The sequence below is a fragment of the Pygoscelis adeliae genome, unplaced genomic scaffold (genome assembly GCF_000699105.1).
Source record: "Pygoscelis adeliae isolate BGI_AS28 unplaced genomic scaffold, ASM69910v1 Scaffold241, whole genome shotgun sequence".
Lineage (NCBI taxonomy): Eukaryota > Metazoa > Chordata > Aves > Sphenisciformes > Spheniscidae > Pygoscelis > Pygoscelis adeliae.
This window is the reverse complement of record NW_008824056.1, coordinates 3,528,973-3,535,657: the sequence shown is the minus strand read 5'-3', so window position 1 is coordinate 3,535,657 and position 6,685 is coordinate 3,528,973. Positions and strand designations below refer to the sequence as shown.

The window sequence follows — 6,685 nt, the reverse complement described above, 5'->3', positions numbered from 1 at the left end:
CCCCGCCGGTGTGTTGGCAGTGGCGGAGGCCGCACGGCCTGCCGCAGCGGGGACAGCCGTGCTGCAGCGCTGCACCCATGGTGGCATACCTGCCGGAAACATGGGCCTGGCCTTGGTGACTTAAACCTGCCTCTGTGTGAGAGGGTGTGAGAGTGAAGATGTAAAATAGTACCTGCAGTATCCCCCGCTTTAATTTCCCACTGAACTGCTATTTGATCGCACGGCGCAGTGCAGTCACGGCGGCCTTACTCCTCTGGCCTTGCGCTTTTCAGAGCGAGGATCCAACCGAAAAGGTTGAAACAAGATGCCAGAGTTAATTGGACGTGAATCTCCTTCGTTATGGGAGGCATCACCTGAGTTTGCTGTACATCAGTGTCCTCCATTCAGATTTCTGACATCCGTGGTCGTTGGAAGTGCCTTAAAATCTTGGTGCTGGACGAGGAGACCAGCGGTGCTGGAGCCAGAGCGGCAGCTTGGGCTTGTGTGTGGATGAGAGACAAACTGGGGACTGGCCAGGCTTCCTCGTCCCCGGCGCCACGGCTGGCTCTTGTGTTGCCATCAGCAGGGCTCTTCCGTTTCCTTTTTTAATGAAGGAGATAATTATCACCTTTGTAAAGAGCTGCAAGGTCCATGGATAATAACTGTAGGTAACATTACAGCATTATGACATTGCTTCAAAATACCCTGTCGAAGAGAGTCTTCCGTTGCCCATGTAAAGTCAATGCAGTAGCCGAGTTGTAAGCTGGGAAGGAATCTGCTGTTTAAAAATACACTGCTTACCAGATATGTTTACTGGTGTTCATGCTAAAAGGTCTACGTGTGGCTGAGGTGCTTCCTCCATGTGCTGTGTCCTGGAGAGGCTCCCAGGGGATCCAGTGGATCCTCCTCACTGCAGCCTGGGGAGCAGGGCTAGGTCGCGTTGCTGCTGCCTCCAGCATAAGGAGACCTGCTTGCTCCTGAGCGTGCTTTTTTTTCTTTCTTTTTTTTTAGTTAAATAGCTTCTATAATCTATGAAAATAACTTTGGTAATCAGAAAATGGAATATCTCTTCATTGAATTCCCTGTCCAATCCACGTGGTAGAAAAGCAGTTACTCAGTTTTGGTTTTGTTTCACATCTTTGTCAATTTTTGTGTGTGCTAAGCTAAACAAGCACTAGTTATTTTGTTACATTTTCTGCAATATCACAAACTTTAGATGTTATGCAAAAACAATTTAGGGAAATGTTATACCAGATTTGTCTAGACCCTGTATGGTCAGTTAATAGTTTACCAAAGAAAAAAAAAAGATTTTTGATTAGGACATTCAGAAGTAATTTTTAATTTTTCAATAATTCAGTGTGGATGTAATGTCCTTGCTCTTTACTAAAATAGCAGTACACCTAAAAATTGACTTTAATATTAAAATACTTGATTTCTTATAAATGTATGTAATATTAGTATTAACAGCTATTCTTGCATTGTCTCTTGGACATAAGACAGGTATTTAGTCACTGAATTTTTCTTTACAAACTATGAATGCATCTTTCACTCATAGCGCTCCCATGAATTAGTGTGTCTTAGAAAAAATGCTTTATATTAGCTGACATCACGCAGGTGTGTGTTAGTGCTGCAGAGAGCTGCAGCCCCTGATAGCAATACTTGCTCATGAGCTGGAGATGGCCGGTGTGCTCTGCTATATTTAGAACATAAACAGGCAAAGCAAATACTTTCTGAGGGGACCCCATGAAATGGCAGTACCCTTCAGCTCTGCCTGGCAGACTTTGGCCTCCGTCCCAGGTGTCCTCCATAGATGTTGTGCAGGGACGGAGTGCACGGAGCTCACAGCCAGCCGCAAGCAAGTACGACTCATCTAGTCTGCTCATAAGAGGTAAAAATAGATTTCAGAAGTGGAACTTTTAGCTTGGGTGAAATACTTTGTTTGTTTTTTCTCCCTGCGAAATGAAAACAAAAACTGTGTATGTAGGTGTAGAGTAAAAAATAGAGGGGCATTTACTCCCGTGAATCTCTCCTCCATGTTGTGTTGCCACCCGCAGGTACTGTGTCGGGGTTTGCAGGGGCTGCTTGTGGAACTGTGGCACTGCAGCGTTGATCTTGGGACACGTGCCATTTGTTGGGAAGCATGTCCTGTGTGTGCACCTTATGTGTTCTTTCTTAATTCTGAATCGGTAACAAACAGCAGTTGTTACATGTTAATTAGAAGTGTGGAGGAGAAAAAGGAAGACACATACATTTCTGTGACCTCGATGAGGTAGTGCAAGGAAGAGGTCAGGGTCGTGTCAATCAGAGCAAGATTTTATCATCCCGCTGTTGAATACCCTGCTTCATAATTAGTCCTAATGAAATCTGCAAGGCTGTCCTTAGGGTAGTGCATTAATCAAGATAAATGTGTGTGGGATAATGTAGCCCTTAGATATTAGGAGGATAATTTTAAAACAAGAATGATTATGTAGTATATTCAAATTGTGCGCTTGAGTGGCTGAGTCAGCTCCAGCTCTGGCTCTGCATTGTTTAAATGCCGTAGGATTTTTTTCCTAAATTTGGATGCCTAAAAGCCTGTTAAACTGTCTACAGAAAAAATAAGCTCTTGGGTTCCTAAATCAGGAAACTGGTTTGCAACAGAAATTAGATTTTTAGCATAATTTTAAAACATTTTTCTTCATTTTTTGCTTGGAAAAATACGCCTAAGTAGGATTCATTTTTGAAATTACATTAACTTCATCAGATGTTCCGATAGATGAGTCATCTGACGTTTCCTGAAAACTGAGATAAAGATGTCTTAACAATGGGGAGATGGATGTCAAATGCAAATCTTGTGGGAGGCTGCAGATGCACTGAGGACACGCTGTCACCCTGCCTGCAGCTTGTCTGTGCACGCCACATCCTTTGGCTGCCACAGTGTCTTTCCTAGCCATATATTTTTGAAAGTATAAAAACAATGAGGAAGAAAGCGGAGAAAGGGTGATGTGGACTCACTCTCTTTTCTGTAGTGCTGCGTGGTTGTGGTCAGCACTGCTGTTAGACGGCGCTTCTCCACTGTAGTCAGTGGGCTTTCTACGGGGTCCAAACTGTTGTGATCCAAAACATGCTGGTTCTAACTGGTTTGAACTTCACATGATTTCAGTGGACTCAGTAAACAGTGCAGGATTTGGGCTGCCTCACAGTTTATCCCTTGAGAGCTAATGTTCACTATGGGCACTGGAACTTTCAAATAAATTTTTGCTCTCAAGTTATGCTTCTACTAAGGCAGCTACTTCATGCCCGAGTTGGATGTCCCAATGAAGTGTAAAAGCTTTTTCCTAATCTTACTTCAACATCTGAAAACTCTTGAACTTCCACATTTCTCTGCTTTTTTGAAATTCTAAGAAAAAGCTAGAGACTAGAAGTTCAAGTCTTTTCACTGATGGTATCTGAGTTTGAAGCTCTGGTGCCTTGTGTCCAAGATCCACCAATACACAGTATGTTAGTATTTTATCTTCTGTTGTAGAAGTACTTATTTTTTAAAAATTAAACTCCTGAACTCTGTAAAAGTGACATGCCACTTTTTACCAAGAAGCCTTAAAAATATATAAATGCATTATTATTGTTATTATAGATTAACTCAGTGAGCACCTTATTTCTACCGCCTCAGCAGAGGTGTAATTGTTAATTGTTCAAATCTCTCTACTTCATCACTGCTTCAAAAAATAGTGGTTTTTTGACTTGTCATCCCCCTTCATGTTACACTTACCTAAGGGTGTAGAATAAGGACCTTATTTATTTATTTTAATACAAAGAAAAGAAAATCATGGTAAGCGTATTTCACTAATAACATGAGAATGGCAGATCATTGGCTCTGTCAGTCCTTTAATTAAGGCAGAAGAAAAAATCCAGAAACATAGTTACAGAACACTTTAGCAGGTGACTCTTTAGTAATTGTAACTTCCGGGTGTACAGCGTCACTTGAGTGCGAGGCAATAACAGCATTCAGGATGCAGAGGTGAGGTTCAGCTCAGGGGCCGGGAGGCAGATGGACACACGTCTGATTCCAAGGAAACTCGTAAAGCAGTAACCCTTGGAAAAAAATGAAAATATAAACAGTGTTCAAATTCCTGAGATCTGATTTGCCATTTTTCTCCTCTTTAGCCTGTGCGTCTGCCAGTAGGCTGAGCTCCAAAAGAGGAAGCAAAGGGATAGTGGCAAATGCATTGGGAAAATGGTGCAATTGTTAGGCTGAGTGGCAAATAGTCCATTAAAAAAACAAACAATCGAAACTGTGCGTGTTCCTCTGTGGGAATATAAATGGCGTTTTGAAATCTTATCGGATATTCAGACAAAAGAGTTATGGCTCACTACGGTGTTCAGAGTTCATGTTATAGTTTCAGCTCTACATCTGCAGGAAGAAATAAAACAAAAAACATTGCATTGCAGCATTTGCACTGTCATTTTTTAGAGGCTGTACATAACAGAAACCAGCGTGGGTTTCTGTTACGTATGGTCAGGAACTCTGCTGTGTACAGTCAAAATCCGTAAAATTCTGAACTAATTTGTGGGGAAAATTTAAAGAGGCATAAAATAAGAAAACCTTGTGTCAAGAATATTCAGTCATTTGTCCCAAGTCTTCAAATGAGGGTCAGAAGCAGCCTGTGAGGCCTCTCTCCTTCCTGGGATGACCCCAAGCCTCTGTTGCTGTGTTTCTCTGAATACAGATGCCTTGTTGCCAAGGTTCGCTCTAAAATTTGTTGGAAGCAACAAATTGCATTCAAGACCGAATGATCACATCTGGTTTCTGACTTTGGAGAAGCATTAACGTTTCTTCATTGGGACTGTGTTGCCTTGTTAGCCCGACAGGATACCATTTAGGAAATACTGCCCTGGGTGCTTCTTAGAAGTCTGTGCTTCACATCAGGAATAGCTCCCGTGTCAGGGCTGTGTCTAATGTCTGAGAATGGCCAGTCTTCTAGAGAAGAAGTCTCAAAGCCAAGGCAAGTCTGCCGCCCTCCTACCGATTCAGTCAGATTGTGAAAACCCTGTTAAGAGAAAAAACAACATTGTTTTGGGGATGATTAGTAATGGACACCTCTTTAATCCTCTCTCTGTTTTCTTGTGCTTCCTTCTGTGCCGCGTTGTTTTTCCCCATGGGTTGGTGACGGATGCATGGGGCTGGGCTCGGTGGAGAGCCGAGCGCCTGCTCTCTCTCTTTCACAGCAGTGGTTCTCGCCCTGGGAACCAGCTCCCAGCACCGTCTCAGCACTGTCCCTGCACGGTCCTGCTGCTCGTTGGGGTCCAGACTTGGGGAGGGCAGCAGTGCCCCATGCTCAAGCACAGGCTTGGGGTAGAGAAGGCTTTGGTGAAGAGCAATTAAAAAGTATTCCTGTATATCCTACATCTTTCCCCTGCTCTGTGTTGCTTTCAAAGGGAACAAAAGGCGGAGAAAGCAGAGTCCGGTGCCGGCTGGAGCACCTTCAAGGGGGGAGCACTGCCTGTGGTGTCAGGTCACCTCTCTGGTTCTGAGGACCAGGATCCCAGAGAACACACAATTTCAGTGTCACTAATTGCTTGATTTTGTCCACTGATTGCCTCGCTGTGTGTTTCCTCCCACCAGAATTGTGTTACAATGCTTGGGAGAAACAGGGTGATCTTTCTAGTCTTTAAAGGATATGAAGCCACCTCACTGTCTTGCCAGCTGTGGTAATTGGTGTGCTTGCTGGCAGCCTTAATCGCGAGGGACTGGACTTGCACAGGTGAATCTACCCTCAAGCAGCACAGTGGCAGCTGGTCCCTGCTCACCTGACTGTGTGAGCCCCACGCGATGGCTGGGGGATCCAGGCTTTTAGTTTCTTCCTCCTGGGCTGCACAGCAGCACTTAAATTAGTTCCGGTACAAAATAACAAAAGAGATGCTTTTATTCTGATCCAGAGTTCTGTCTTTTTCCTTAATTTGCACAGTGCCACTTGAAGGGCTACTGCTATTGAAATAAGATTTAAGTAAACACTAAATTGTAATATACTGAAACACAGAATTATGCAAACAAGAAAATCTTTCTGGGGTTCACGTTTGAATTTATTGAAATACTTACGACACACCCTCTTCGTTAGGGAATATCTAATTATTTAACTGGTACAAAATACTAGTTGAGGTAGTTGGAAACAACTCCCAAGATTTTGATCAAATAGAGGAAAGTATTAACATCTGATAAAGTGGATTTTTTAAAGAGGAATAATAAATCCAGATACTTCATCTGCAGGGTGTAGTGGTGCTGGAGTGCTTCACACCAGCAATGGCAAGCTGTGGGATGCAGCAGCTTCGTGAGCTCCTGCTGTGTTAGTAGCAGCAACGTAGGAGACCTCAAGGGACCGCTGCTTCACGTGATCCCACCAGAAGCTGTGCTGGAAACTAGTTGCATACCCAGGCAATGCTGGTTTGAGCTCCGGGAGCTCCGGTGCATCCCTGTTGGGAGCTGCCCCCGCGCCACCCCTGCAGGGATGAGGGGCTGGCAAGGTCGCGACAGAGTGGTCTGGTGCTGTCATCTGTCCGCAGGTGGGCAGCAGGGTTTCCCGAGGGGCAGCACTATGGCAGAACTGATGAGTGCCATTGGGGGCATTGCCCCCTCCGGGTGCCTGTGTGCCCAGCCCGGAGCCGAGATCTGCTCCATCACAGAGAAACGGAGCTGCGTGTCATGGGCACTGCCTTAAGAGGTGGTGTCCCT

The 6,685-nt window shown here is 44.4% G+C and overlaps 1 protein-coding gene across 7 annotated transcripts in view; it reads left to right on the top strand.

Moving 5' to 3' along the window:
• The window catches only part of MBNL1 (muscleblind-like splicing regulator 1), a 113,080-nt gene that overhangs the window by 31,307 nt on the left and 75,088 nt on the right, over window positions 1-6,685 (top strand). Inside the window, exon 1 of one of the 7 annotated variants that reach the window (XM_009333959.1) lies at window positions 995-1,867. The exons of 5 other annotated variants lie outside the window; for them this stretch is intronic. The gene's annotated coding sequence lies outside the window, so the exon portion shown is untranslated. Of the gene's footprint in view, window positions 1-994; window positions 1,905-6,685 lie in introns of those variants that run through there. One more of the 7 variants, XM_009333956.1, reaches the window with a different exon arrangement.